Here is a 12,757-nt window from a genome sequence, read left to right as displayed (position 1 = left end):
AAAAATAAATAAAATCTTTAAAAAAATCAAAAACAAATATCATAAAAATACCGTTTATAATAACACCAAAAAAAAAAAATGTTAATACTTAAGGTACATATCTAACAACAAACGTGAAAGATCTATATACTATAAACTATAAAACATTAGTGAAATTCTTAAAAATCTAAATAAATACAGAGGTTTGCAGTGTCATTGGGTCAGAAGGTTCAATGCTGCTAAGATGTCAATTCTCCCTAATTGAACTATGTATCAATGCAAACTCAATCAAAATCCCAGCAGGTTTTTCTGTAGAAATTAACAAATTGATTCTAAAATGCATATGGAAATGCAAAGAACATAGAATAATTGAAGCAATTTTGAAAAGAACAAGGTTCAAGATCTTACCCTGATTTCAAGACTTATTATAAAGCTACAGTGATCAACATAATTGGATAACGACAGATAAATAGACCAATGGAATCGAGTCCAGAATTAGATCTACACAAAGACAACTGTGACAAAGGTACAAAGGCAATTCCCTAGAGAGATAAGTCTTTTCGACAAATGGTGCTCAAACAACTTGAATCTTTACATAAAAAACTCATCTTCAATTCATACCTTGCATCATATACAAGATTACCCCAAATGGATGGGACACCTAAATGTAAAACACGTAACTATCAAAGTTGTAGAAGAAAACCACAGTGGCTTTGGGTTAGGCAAAAACTTCTTCAACATGACATTAAAAGCACAATGCATTAAAACACACACACACACACACACACACACACACACACACACGCACGCGTCTCAAAGAGACCAGTCACAAGTGCTGACAAAGTGGACAACCTAGAACTTTCATACAAAGCCAGCGAGTTTATAAAATGGTACAACCACTTTGGAAAACAGTCTGGCAATTTCTTAGAAAGTTCAATACACACCTACAATAAGATCCGACCATTCCAGTCCTAAGGATTTATCCAAGAAAAATAAAAAGCATTTGTTCAAAGACTACAACAAATGTTCATAGTTTTATTTGTAATAACCAAAAACTGAAAACAACCCACTGAAAGGTGAATGAATAAACAGACTGTGGTACATACACAATGGAATACTATTCAGCAATAAAAAGGAAAAAGCTATTAATATCTGCAATGACATGGATGAATCTCAAAATAATTACGGTGAGTGAAAAAAGCCCAGCCAAAAAAAAAAGTGCACATGCTGTATGGTTCCATGTGCATAAAATTCTTGGTAATATGAACTAATGTATGGTGACAGAAAGCAAACCAGTCTGTTACCTGGGGAAGAAGGGATGGGGAAGGAGGGGTAAGACAGAAGGATTACAAAGGGGCCTCCCAAAATTCTGGAGGTTTGCGAATATCGGGTATGCTCATTATCCTGATTGTAGTGGTGGTTTCACAGGTAGATATGTACAGTAAAACATTAGCCCTGGCTGGTGTGGCTCAATGGACTGAGTGCCAGCCTGTGAACCAAAAGGTCGCTGGTTCGATTCCCAGTCAGGGCACATGCCTGGGCTCCAGGCCAGGTCCCTGGTTGGGGGTGTGCAAGAGGCAACCAATCGATGTATCTGACACACATTGCTGTTTCTCTCCCTCCCTTTCTCTCTCTCTAAAAGTAAATAAAATCTTTAAAATATTAAGTTATGTTTTAAGTATGTTCCATTTACCAAATGTCATTATACCTCAATAAAACTATTATTAAAAACAAACAAAAAAGCACTTTGGATTCCAGAATAAAGCATAGGGAAGAGGGATAATTGTGGGCTTAGGGGCAACATCTGGGAGCACTGGCCACTCTTCCCCAACATCTTCCAGCCAGGACTCCTGGGAAGATGGGCACTAGACTGGCAAAGGGTCTGAGTCCTATGCACTCAGGACACTGTGGGGACAGGCATGGCCCACCTCACAGACAAGGAAACTGACACCCAGAGACTAACTTGCCCCAGGAGTTACATAGCTAGTAAGTAATCTACACCCAGATTTGGCAGTCTTTCTCCTCATCTTCATCAACCACAAATGCAAAAATGTTGACCTGAATAGGGTGAAGATGTGTGCTTGTGCATTTGTGTTTAGAACAAACAATTTTTCTGCACTGAAACCAGAGAGATGGAACCAGTCTGGCCATCCCAGAAGAGCTAGGCAGAGTGGACACAGCACGTGAACTTCAGGTGCATGACTGAGTGTTTGGGGTAGCAGTGAGATAGGCAGGCGGGGGATGAAGCTGACAGACAGGTTTGTGTTTGACTGAGGGGAAGGCTAACCGGCTCCTCCAGCACAGTCCCAGCAGTTGTCGGCCTAGGACGCCACCACCACTCCTCTGGTCACAATGATCTCCACCCTGCTTGCTTCAGACAAGGGTCAGGGGTCATGTGCCTCTGAGCCACACCTCCAGCTGGGGCTGAGAGGGGGCCCAGCTAAGGCCCGGAGGCAGGCAGCAATTCTGCACACCTTCCACCAAGTCCCCAAGGACAAGGGAAGCAAAAACCCAGACAGTACCAGATTAAGAGGTGAGCAGCTCCAGGAGGACCCATGGGTACAGAACCCCTGATGCCCCTGCCACCCATCTCTCCACCTCCACAGGGTGAGCCTGAGGTCTGGGCCGCAAAGGATGCCCGCAGTCCAATGGTGTAGGTACCCTGTCCTCTCCCACCCTTTTCAGGCTAAGGTCCTGACAGCCCAAAAAGAAAGCCTACCCAATAGCTCTCTGCCCTTCTGCCCACTATTCATCCTTGGCTCTGGGCCCTCAATGTTAATCAGCTGTGACAAGAAGGTGCAACAGGAGCAGGTCAGGCTCCTGCCCAAGTCACTGGCTGCCACACTCATGCCTCGGGTCATGTGAGCAACAGGGTTGCAAGATAAGGTTCTGGTAAGAGAACTGCCCCCTTCCCTCTTTGGAATGTGTTGTAAAGACTTGAGGTAACAACCTGTGCTGACTGCACCACCCCAGCTGTGGCAAGGAGGCACCACTGTCTCCACAGGTAGATGGATGACTACCTCCTCTGCAACCTCAGCCTGGAGCTACCCCTCTTCTTCTGCCCAGGGCTGGCAGCCACCCAGTCTCACCTCCAGTCTAGACTCTAAGGATATGCCCCATCACTCTAGTTGGCATATACAGTACTGCTTCGTTCGCTATTGAAAACTGCACTGCTTCCTCCTTCTCCAGGTTTAAACACAAGGGAGTGAACAAGGGCAGTTTGGAGAGCACCCCCACCTCACATACCTGCACACCCCCACCCTGCTTCCTTACCTTCTGCAGTCTTTGTGCAGACACAGCTTCGATATCCAGGCTGAGGTTGCAGAAGAGGCTCCAGCAGGACACAGCAGGCTGTCAGCGCCCTTCTGCTCTCCACTCCCCAAATCCCTACATCTTGTGTTCACTTCAGCCCTGGAGGGATCCTGGTCCTGGGTTGCCAGTCTGTGGGGTTACCACCTCCTCCGCCGCCGGCGCCTTCGGGTCCTGTGCCCCTCAGGGGGCCTCTCTCCCTCCTGGGACCCCTTCCCGTCTAGGAATGTTTCCTGGACCGCCCGCACCACCTGTCCCTCCTGCACCCCCGGCAGCCAATTTGCTTCCTGCACCCCCAGGCGCCCCTCCCCCTCAGGCCCCTGGGGCCCGACAGGCCGTGCCCTCCCTACCAACTCGAGTCTCTCTCGGCGAGCCGGGGCCTCTCCTAGAACGACCGCCTCCCGTCTGAGGTGCCTGCAGCTCTCCCAGTACTGCCCGTCCTGCTCCCCGAAACTTTCGAGCCCCTTCCCGCGCTCCCAGAAGCGGTCCTCGAATTCGGACTGCTGCCGCAGCCGGCGTGGGCTCCCCTCCCCGCGTTCCTGCACCCCGGCGCGGACCTCCCCACGTTCCTGCACTGCGGGGCTGCCTCCCCCCTTCTCCTGGTGCTGCTTGCGGGCCCGCAGCCCCTCCTCTTGCACCACAGGCCAGCTCCCCGAGCCCGTCCACAGCGGCGGGCGCCTCCAGTCCGTGCCGTCCGGCGTCCCCCACACCACCCCCAGGCTGGGCTCTTGGCCGCGGCCGCCCCGCTCCTGCACCCCCGGGCCCACCCCGCCCTCCTCCTGTACTGCCGGACCCACGCCCCCCTGCTCCTCCACGCCGAGCTTCAGCCCGCGGAGCTGCTGCGGGCCCCAGCTGAGAACCCCGACCCGGTGCGGCTGCTGCTCGGGCAGCGCGGGGCTAAGTCCGCCCCGCTCCTCCTCCGCGAACCGCTGGGGGTCCCCCGCCCGCACTGCCCAGCGCACCCGCTTGCCCCCCAGAGGCCGCGCGGTCCCGCCTCTCCAGATGGTGCTGCCCTCGCCGCTCGCTCACACCGCCCCCCACCCGGCTCCTACGACTCCGTCCCTCCGGGAAGACGGCTGCAGAGTCGCTTCCCTCCGACTCTTTAACCCACCCACTTCCCCGGCACGCCTCCCCGCCCTCTCCTCCGGCCTCGACGTCCGCCCTGTGGGCGCCGCGCCCTACGCCGGGCCCCGCAGGTGCTGCGGCCCCGCGCGCCGGCCCGCGAGCCAGGAGCGCCCGCCCTCCCGCCTGAGTTCCTGGAGCCCACCTGCGCCTGCGCTGCCGGAAGGGGGGCGGGGAGGCGGGGCCCAGTTCGCCGTCTTAAAGGGCCAGGTCCCGCTTACTCCTCCCTCTGCGCCCACTGTTAGGTCTCCTTCCTGCTCCCCCTTCGGCATTTCAACCCCTCCCTCTTCCTTCATGCTCTGCGGGCGACTTCCTGTGATGCCAAAAAAGGAAAGAGAGGTGCAGACTAAGGTAAGGCGTCCACCCTGAGAAGGTGTAGTCACTCACACCCTGTAAAGGAGCACTGAAATAGGAGTCTTGAATTCTAAGTAGCAGTTCAGCTCTGCTGACTTACCGTGGGACAGTGAAAAAAATCACTGCCACCTGGCCTCATTTGCTTCGTTTCTAAAATGAGGAGGTTGGGCCCTGGCTGGTGTGGCCCAGTGGATTGAGCGCCTGCCAGTGAATCAGTTCGATTCCCAGCCAGGGCGCATGCCTGGGTTGTGGGCCAGGTCCCTAGTTTGAGGCTTGTGACAGGCAACGGATGGATGTTTCCCTCCATTCTCTGTAAAAGTAAATAAAATCCTTAAAAGGAGGTTGGATTGCAAAATTTACAAGGTCACACTCTAGTGAGTGTTTGCAGAGAGGGATTTTAGTCCTACACTATAAACCTGGGCCCACCCCACCCTTTTCCCAAACGGCACTGAAGTGTACTTCAACAAGGGAGAGCTCTGTCAGCCTAGGTCAATGACACTTCCTGCTGAGATCACGGACAGAAAAAGCCCCTGGTGAAAATAAAAAAGGGTGGCTTTCCTCCGTCCTACATTACTCCCTCTTGGGCGCTCTTCTCCCTGTACCCCTCCAGAGGGGGAGAAAAGGTACAGCTCCTCCTCCCAGTGGTAGTGCAGCCTGCACTTTGGAGGCTGCCTTGGGCTGTGGCGTTTAGAACCCAGAAGCTTAGGGCAAGTTGACCCTGCTGCTCACTGTCTCCAAAATCAGACATCAGAGAAGTGTGTGAGGGTGGCCCTTTCTGCACTCCCACTGGCCAGATGACAGTAAGGCAATGAGAAAGCCCTGTTTCAGACACCTATGAGGAAGGGGACGGGCCTAGATTGGGTGGATTTGGGTCCGGACATCCATGATGGGGCTGGTCTGGGTGGATTTGGCTCATTGCCTTTCCCAACCTGTGAAGTGGGCCGGGGCTGGGCAACTTTCTACTAAATCATTTCTTAGCAGTGTGTTTAATAGCTACCCTTCCCCATGGAGCCGAGGTTGCTGAGCAGGATGTGAATGTACCCTGCCGGGGGCAACAGAGGGTCTAGGATAGGCAGGACCCCTGACCCCACCTATGGGCACAGTTAGGCTAAGGTCTTCCCCCTTATTGCCTGACCTCAGGGAAAAAGTCAGGGGGAAGGAGTCAGAGGGGTTCTCTCCCCAACCCCCCTCACACTGCCTCAGTAATGACAGTTGCTAAGTCTTTTGGAGCCTTCCTATGGGTAAGGCCCTGCACTTGGCATTTCTTCACATCCAACCCCCACCACAACCCAGTGAGGGATACATTATCACCCCCATTTTACAGATGGCAGAACTGAGACTCTACATGGGAAAGTAATTTGCTCAGGGTTATTCAGCTGGTAGTAGTGACTCCAAGATTCAAATCCATTTTTCTGACTCCAAAGTCTGCTCGGAACCCCTAAGACACAACAAAGCAAAGCCAAAACCAGGAGCCTCACTTTGGGAAACATCAGTTCTGACTAAATTTTTAGTAGTCAGCAGATGCAAACAACTGATTTGGAGCAAGCTTCTCTGCAGGTAAATCAAGCTCCAAATCAACAAAGCAAGGAATCAAAGTACCCCCATCCTGGTAGGTCCTGCTAGGTGATTCATTAGAGGAGCCCAGCTCTCCATTCTCCCACCTCTCTTCGTGTTACTCTCAAGAGCCAAGTGCATGCCTCTTACATCCTTAGTGTAGGGTTATCTTGAGCTTTAGGCTCACAGAAAAGAGGCCATCTGCTCTGTTCCCCAATCCTGCCTGGCCTCAGCTCCTGGACTGTCCTCACCAACCACCATATTGAGCACTGGAGCTTTGCTGAGAGACGTCTCTGAGGCTGTCTCCTTCTCTCTGCACTGTTCTGTGACGCCGGTACCACCCCTCAGGGAGCTGTCAGCGTAACGGAGGAAATGAGACAGTCTAGAAGCATAAGACCCAGAAGATTGAGGAGGTGGCTGTAGGAATAACTCCAACCCTCTAACATGCCTGTGCCAATCTCCTCCCAAATTTGGAATTCAAGGAGAGCTGCCCACAGCAGCATGACTCTGCAGGGAGAAGGGCTTGTCAGGTCTAGTTCTAAGCAGAGGCTCGTGATGGTGCCCTTAAGAATCTCCACTGTGAGGTAGTTGCACTGCGGAAAAGGCAAGGAAGGCAACTTAGGGTGGTGACTGCAGCCTGACTCATATCTGAGGCAGGTGCTCAGCCAAGAATGGTGGATGCTGCTGAGTGCTTGAGCTGAAGGTTTTTTTGTTCTGTTTTGTTTTCTAAAATAGAACTATGTTTTAAAAACTAGTGTTGCAACATATTAATGGGGGTGAACTGAATTTAATGGCTTTTGACTGGCTTATTTTTTAATGAAAGAGGACAATAGGAAATGTCAGAATGTATTTTTTGAACTTTTTATTAAAGTATAACATACATCCAGAGAAGTGCAAAAACATGCAAGTTTTACAAAATGAATATGCCCAGCACCCAAATCAACAAACAGAACCAGCATCCGAAAGTCCACTCCCCCCTACTCCAGATTTTATTGATCTTCTAACATGCTCTTTGATGGGGAGGGACAAACTTTCCTCTACCCCCAAGGTTCTTTTGGCTGGTCTAATAATCAAACAGACATGAGACACATTAGCAAGAGAAAATAACCAAATTTAATACATATGTCTGGGAACCCTGCATATATGTCAGACACCCCACATCCAGGAGAGGTTCAGAGACAGAAAGGGGGATGGATGTATATATGACATCCCGAGCTAGGAATCAGGTAGTGCACGTTAGGGGCTTCAAAGTGTCATTGCAGGATGACAAGAACAGACTGTTTAGTAAAAAGAAGTCTCTCCTGGTGTTTCTCTTGAGGCTGAAGCTGAAATTTTTTTAGCTCAGAATAATCTGCATAACTAAGGCACATCTTGGGCTGGCCAGTTCTGAACCCCCGCAGCTTCATATTAATAATTTTTTACTTTGTAACACCCCCCCTCCCTCCCACACACAGACAGAATGTAAACTCTACAAAGATGGGGATTTTTGTCTGGGAACGGACTGGCACAAGCACTAGAACAATGCCTAACACAAAGTGCGTGCCAACAGTATCTACTGAATGAATGAGAGTGCATCGCAGGGAGTAAAGGTATTCTGACATTTTTGTTTCATTGTGCATGCTACGTCTTGATGTGAAATCTATTTCTTTCTGTAGGTCATAGTCAAAAACTTCTGAAAGCCACCGCTCCAGCTTGAGAACTTGTGGAGGCCGTGATTCAGGCCAGGGCAAGGAGCGTGGGTGAAGCAGAACGATGCGCTAAGATCCATGCTTCTCAAGCTTCAACATGCGACTGAATGACCTGGGGACCTTGAAATGCAGCTTCTGATTCAGCGATTTGGGAAAGGGATGCTGAGATTTCTGCATTTCTATCTACACCGTGATTAGCAAGACCTTGGATCCAGAGATTCTCAATAGTGCTGCACGTAAGAATCACATGTGAAGCTTTTAAAATCACTGCTGCCCTATGCCTCACCCCAGAACAATTAAATTGGAATCTGGGGTGAGGTTCAGCATCTGTAGCTTTTAAAAGCTCACCAGGTGATTCCAATGTGCACTCAGAAATGGCAGGTGCTTGCTTCCCTAGGGTCCCCCAATGCATAGAAAATGCTGGAGCTGAGTTGAGAGAAGAGTGAGGTGAGGGATCAAGACTGGTATATGAGCAGACAATCTGATTTGACAAAGGGCAAAAGATTTCTTAGGAAGGTACCATTTGGCTCTTAGTGGAAGTGACAGGAGGGATCTCTGAAGGAATTCTTAGGCATGTGGCTGTTTGCTAACCGAGGTGTGTTCTCCCGGGAACAAGAACAGACTGTGCCTTCACCCTATCCAGCAAGTCAGAACTCCCCCGAGCTGCTTTGGGGGACCAGGCTCACATGCCCCCAAGCAATTCATTTCCAAAATCTTACTAGGGTATTGCAAGGCGGGGCTGCCAGCTGCTCCCACATGTATGCCTCCTCTGCCCACCGAGAGAGAAAGGGCGAACTGAGCCAAGATATTACAAACCATGGATCACCAGGGCTTTTCGGAAAAGAACGTCATAGTTCTGGGTTCTGACGCCCCCTGGCGGACACTTAGAGTTGAAGTTGGTGACCTATAAATGAAGCAGTGACTACCGGTTATTGCCTCTCCGGAGTCTAGTCAGGTACAACCATTTAAGACATGGCCTAATATGTATAATCAAGAAACTGTACTGGGAAAGGCAAGACTAAACGTATGGAGTTTATTCACCTACTCCTTTTTGTCCATGAAATCGGGCTTCCCCTGCAACTCACTGTATTAAGTTTAGAAATGAGAAGCAGTCAGGGCGTACCATTAAACAGTGAGGTATCTTTTTTCACTTATGTACTTCCCTCCTATTCTTTTTTGTTTAAATCTCCCCGGCTGTTTTTTTTTAATCCTCACCTGAGGATATGTTTTTATTGATTTTAGAGAAGCTGAAAGAGAAACGTTTATTGGTGTCCTCCTGTACACACCCCAACTAAGGACTGAACTGAAACCTAGGTATGTGCCTGACCAGGGATTGAACCCTCAACCATTTATGATGCCTGGGACTAAGTCCAAACAACCGAGCCACCCTGCCAGGGCCCTTTATTATCCTTTAATGTCTGTGGGATCTGTGGTGATAACCTCTCTTTCATACCTAGTATTAATGATTGTTTTCATTCCAAAGAACCAGAGTTTTGCTTTGTTAATTTTATGTCTGATTTCTATTTTATTGATTTTTTTCTCTATTATAATTTCTTTTCTACTTCGTTTGGGCTTACTTTACTTTTCTCTAACTTGTTAAGGTGAAAACATAGGTCACTGATTTTAGGTTTCTTCTTTTCTAATATAAATACTTAAAACTTAAGTCCCTCTAAGCCATGTCCAATAGAACTTTGCAGTGATGGAAATACTCTTAGTTTTCTGCTGTCCAATACAGTAATTGCTAACCACATGGCTAATGAGCACTTGAAATGTGGCTGGAATGTCTGAGGAATTGAGCTTATTTTACATTTAGCCACATGGCTAGTGGCTACTGTGCTGAGCGGTGCATCTGTCTCTAAGCAGTGCCTTACACGTGTCCATAAAATTTATGTTGTAATTTCAATAAATTCAAAATATTATCTAATTTACCTTATGATTACATTTTTGATCCATAAGTTATTTACAAATATGTGTTTCTGATATTTTGGGGTTTTCTGGATATCTTGTTAGTGATGTCTAATTTAACTCCACTGTGGTCAGAGAATACACTGTGTTTAATCAACGCTTTTCAACTTTCTGACACTTACTTCAATTTCACAGCCCAGCCTATGATCTGTCTTGATGAATATACATACCATGCATACCTGAAAAAAATTGAGTGTTCAGTACAAATGTTCTGCCCTTTGACCATTAGCATGTGAATATTTTTTTTAAAGGCATTAACAACTAGCCAAAGTCCACTTGGGATGAATTACACATTAAGCAGTATAAAGGACAGGGGCAGCGAACCGCAAAGCCTTTAACTCAAGCACCTAAGAAGATAAACCCATTGATAGCCACAAGTAAGAAATATTAGTATCTGATGTGTTAAATTTCAAGTGAAGGTGTATTTTGCAGATACCCAGATGTCCTCAAATATTTGTTTAGAGCTGTCTCCTGGCCCATTGCCTTTCAGAGAGATACTTCCTCCTGTAGAATTCAGCAAGTTTAATAATCATTGTCCAGCTTCTCCTCAATGGTGTACACGTGGCTACTAATTCTGACAGAGTAAAGCTCTGACATAGGTGACAATTAAAAGGATTCCCAATTCTAGTAGCTGCAGTTACTGCAACCATACTGAATACTGGCTGGCACTTGTACTGACGAGATGAAATTTGGAAATTGCATAGAAAGCCTGTAAAAGAACACCCATCATGCCTTTTGCTGTAGTATAGAACCACAGTGTCTACTAACCATAAATAGCTAATGAGTACTTAAAATGTGGGTGGCCCAAATCAATGTGTTTTAAGTTAAATGGATTTTGAAGACTTAGTATTAAAAGACATAAAATATCTCAGCAATAATATTTAATGCATACATGTTGAAATGAGGGTTTTTGATATACTGAATTATATTAAAATTAATTTCACCGGTTTGTTTTTAGGGTCAATGTGGCTACAAGGACATTTAAAATTACATAGGTAGCTCACATATTTTTGGTGGGACAGTCCTGCTGTTTTTAAAAAAGCCAATGACCAATTGGATACCCACATGCAAAAAAAAAAATCTTCACACAGATCACAGACTATTTTTAAAAATTATCTCAGTCATTCACAGACCCAAATGTAAAATACATACCGATGAAACTCCTACAAGATAACTTAGGAGAAAATCTAGGTCATGCTGGGTTGGGCAGTTACTTATGAAGATAAAACACCAAAGGCACAACCCATGAAAGAAATAACCCAATTAAAAGAGGGGCAAAAAATCTGGACACCTTACCAAAGATACACACGTATACTTAGTAAATAAGGATATGAAATGATGCTCAACATTATACCAGGGAAATGTAAATGAAAATGAGATACTACTACGAAGGTATTAGAATGGTCAAAATCAAAACACTGACACCACCAAGTGCTGGAAAAGATATGGAGCAAAAGAAACTTCCATTGCTTGTGGGAATGCAAAATGGCACAACCACTTTGGAAGAATTTGGCAGTTTTTTATAAAACTAAATATGCTCTTAAAGCATATAAGAGGGGACCATCCCAAAAAACAAGAATTTATTTATAAAAATTAGTGTACTTACTCTTACATGTTTAAACTTCAGTCACCTTCAAAGTACTCTCCATTTGATGCAATACACCTATCAAGACTTTTTTTTTCCACTGCTCAAAAACAGTTTTGAACTTGTCTATTTTGATGCCTTAGTGCTTCTGCCATTTTGTTTCACCTCTTCCACATTGGCAAAACATTTCCCTTTGAGGACATTTTTCATGGGGACGGGACAAAAAAGAAGGTTGCTTAGGGTGAGATGGGGTGAACAGGCAAGGTGGGGCACGAGGGTCATACTGTTTTCAAACACTGCTGAACACTCAGTGTGGTGTGGGCATGTGGCCCTTGTAAGCCACCCGTCATGAAAATGTGTTGAGTCTTCAAAAAGATTCACTGAAGCTGAACAAAGCCTCTCACAATACCAGCTGGTACGCTGACACAGAGGGGTTCCTAGAACCTGACGGGGGTGGGGGAGTACTTCCAGCCAAGACGGAGGTGCAGGTAGATATACTTTGCTTCCTCGCACAACCGAAAGGACAGCAAATTTTAAAACAAAAAAAAACCAGAACTGCCAGAAAATTGAACTTGTATGGGAAGTCTGACAACCAAGGAATTAAAAAAGAAACATTCATCTGACCAGTAGGAGTGGCAGAGGCAGGGATCCAGGGTGAAGATGCGCGGCAAGGCAGAGGCTGGAGGACTGGGTGGGCAAGATGGTGGCTGGCAGTCCCACATTTGCTTGCAGAGAAACTGGGAGGAACAACAGGGGAGTGAGACAGACTGTGCAACCCAGGGTTCCAGTGCGGGAAAAGAAAACCTAGAAACTTCTGGCTGTAAAAACTTATGGGGGTTGCAGCAGCAGGAGAAACTCCCAGTCTCACAGGAGTGTTTGTTGGAGAGTCCCATGGGGTCTTAGAACGTACACAAACCCACCCACCCAGAAAGGAAGGGCCCAATTTGCTTGTGGGTAGCAGAGAAAGTGACTGAAAGCCAGCGGAGAGCAAGCAGTTGGCACTGTTCCCCCTTGGACCCCTCCTCCACATATAGTGTCACAACACGGCAACCTGGGCTGCCAAGCCCTGATGAACACCTAAGGCTCCACCCCTTACAACATAACAGGCGCGCTGAGACAAAGAAACATGGCTCAAATGAAAGAACAGATCAAAACTCCTAAAAACTAAGCAACGAAGAAAGAGGCAACCTATCAGATACAC

General features: G+C 47.3%; 1 protein-coding gene across 1 annotated transcript in view; it reads right to left on the bottom strand.

Moving 5' to 3' along the window:
- TNK2 (tyrosine kinase non receptor 2) overlaps positions 1-3,985 on the bottom strand; it is a 39,758-nt gene extending 35,773 nt beyond the window's left edge. Inside the window, exon 1 of the mRNA XM_054575154.1 lies at positions 3,253-3,985. The gene's annotated coding sequence lies outside the window, so the exon portion shown is untranslated. The remainder of the gene's footprint in view (positions 1-3,252) is intronic.
- Between the last annotated feature and the right edge of the window lie 8,772 nt (positions 3,986-12,757).

Source organism: Pteronotus mesoamericanus, unplaced genomic scaffold (genome assembly GCF_021234165.1).
Source record: "Pteronotus mesoamericanus isolate MK-2021 breed Mesoamerican mustached bat unplaced genomic scaffold, CSHL_Meso_final contig_27, whole genome shotgun sequence".
NCBI classification, from domain to species: domain Eukaryota; kingdom Metazoa; phylum Chordata; class Mammalia; order Chiroptera; family Mormoopidae; genus Pteronotus; species Pteronotus mesoamericanus.
This window is presented reverse-complemented; position numbering and strand designations above follow the sequence as displayed.